The following is a 1,804-nucleotide window of genomic DNA, read 5'->3' as shown; positions in this document are numbered from 1 at the left end:
GAATATTGGATGTGCAGGATTTAAAGATGCCCACCTGCCTGGACACCACCCTCAAGGAAAAAGATGGCAATTACAGTGCCCTCCACACTGGGCAAGATCCTAACCAGAATCCTACCAATTGACAACAGAACTTCACAGAACTCCTTTCAAAGTCACACTCATCACACTATGACTTCAAGTTGTAGTCAGGCACAGTGGACATCACGACCTCTGGAGTATGTCAGAGAGAAATGTGCAATCGATCAATTTTTAAAATGGTCTATTTAAAGTCCTTACAGTGTGCCAGGCACTTTTCTAAGCACTGGGGTCTTGTCTTACGCTGTCGAGTTGTCTCTTACCCATAGCGACGTCATGGACACATTTCTCCCAGAATGCGCCACCTCCATCTGCAATCATTTTGGTAGTGTATCCATAGAGTTTCCTTGGTAAAAATACGGAACTGGTTTACCATTGTCTCCTTTCACACAGTAAATTTGAGTCTCCAGCCTTGACTCTCTCCCGTGCTGCTGCAGTTCAGCACAGGTGAGATTTGACTTTCAGCAGATTGCCTTCCACTCGCTAGCCATTGCCCAAGCTAGGAATGGAATGGGTATGCCTCTGCTTAACTCTTCCTCTCATAGTTGAGACTGGTAGAGTACTAGAAACTCTCCAGGTGAGACCCTGAGAGGGGAAGCACTGGGGTAGATATATGGTAATCAGGTTGGACATAGTCCATGTCCCACATGGGGCTCACAGTTTTAATTCCCCTTTTACAGATGAGGTAACTGAGGCACAGAGCAGTGAAGTGACTTGCCCAAGATCACACAGCAGACAAATGACAGAGCCGGGGTTAGAACCCAGGTCCTTCTGATTCCCAGATCTGAGCTCTATCCATTAGGCTGCACTGCTTCCCCAATCCATTAATGGTACTTACCAAATGTTTTCTGTGTGCAGAGCGCTGTACTAAACACTTGGAAAAGTAGAATACAATAAATAACTCCAAGGCCTCCACTTTGTATTTATAGATCATACAAAGGCATTTGACTCCTCCCATGGACTAGTCCTCTGAAAATGACTAAACTAATTTGCCTGAAAAGTCCATCCAGATGCAAGGTTAATCTGCAATAATATAGTCTATTTTGTCTCACCCTTTCCTTGTGGTCCGGGGTGAAAAAGCAGTGTTGTTGTGTAACGGTCCAATCTTTTCCAACCTAGTCTATGTGATTGTTTTTGAAGATAAAACAAGATCTGGAAGTCTTAGAAATCAATACCAGGACTCTAGGAAATTTGCCCGATTGAATAGGCTTAGAGTATCACTGTAAGTCCTTGAATCATATGACCAAGTTTTGCAGACACACATAGTAATAGGAGTGATGGTATTTATTAAGCATTGTACAAATCTCTGGGGAGGAATACTCATGGAATTAGATATGGCCCTTGTCCCTCAGGGGGTTCACAATCTATTATAGGAAAAAATGCAGATGTTTATGAAAAACACTTCAGGATCAGCCAAGCCCTGTGGACTACCCATTAGCCTGAAGAAAGCCACAGCCCAACTCCCAGCCAAGGATCTCTGTCAATGGTACAGAATTCTGCTATGGAGATAGCACATTGTCCAAAGATGTAAGGACAGACTAAAGCAGCAAACCGAACTTGAGAAGAAATCGAGTCCACCACAGCTTTCAGAAGACTAAGAAGCAGATGTGCTACAATGTGGGATCAAGCTCCAGACCAAACTCAAAGTCTACTTACCAAGTTTTTGCTCAACTTTTTCTATGACTGTGAAATCTGGACTTCCCACAGATGTCACATCTGAGCAGTTCCA

General features: G+C 43.6%; 1 non-coding gene across 1 annotated transcript; it reads right to left on the bottom strand.

The window, feature by feature from the left end:
* Positions 1–532: 532 nt before the first annotated feature.
* On the bottom strand, positions 533–670 carry LOC119920423. Its single transcript, XR_005448169.1, has one exon. It is a non-coding gene; the product is annotated as a small nucleolar RNA SNORA7 (small nucleolar RNA).
* Between the last annotated feature and the right edge of the window lie 1,134 nt (positions 671–1,804).

This window comes from Tachyglossus aculeatus, chromosome X1 (assembly GCF_015852505.1).
Source record: "Tachyglossus aculeatus isolate mTacAcu1 chromosome X1, mTacAcu1.pri, whole genome shotgun sequence".
In the NCBI taxonomy this organism is placed as follows: Eukaryota; Metazoa; Chordata; class Mammalia; order Monotremata; family Tachyglossidae; genus Tachyglossus; species Tachyglossus aculeatus.
This window is presented reverse-complemented; position numbering and strand designations above follow the sequence as displayed.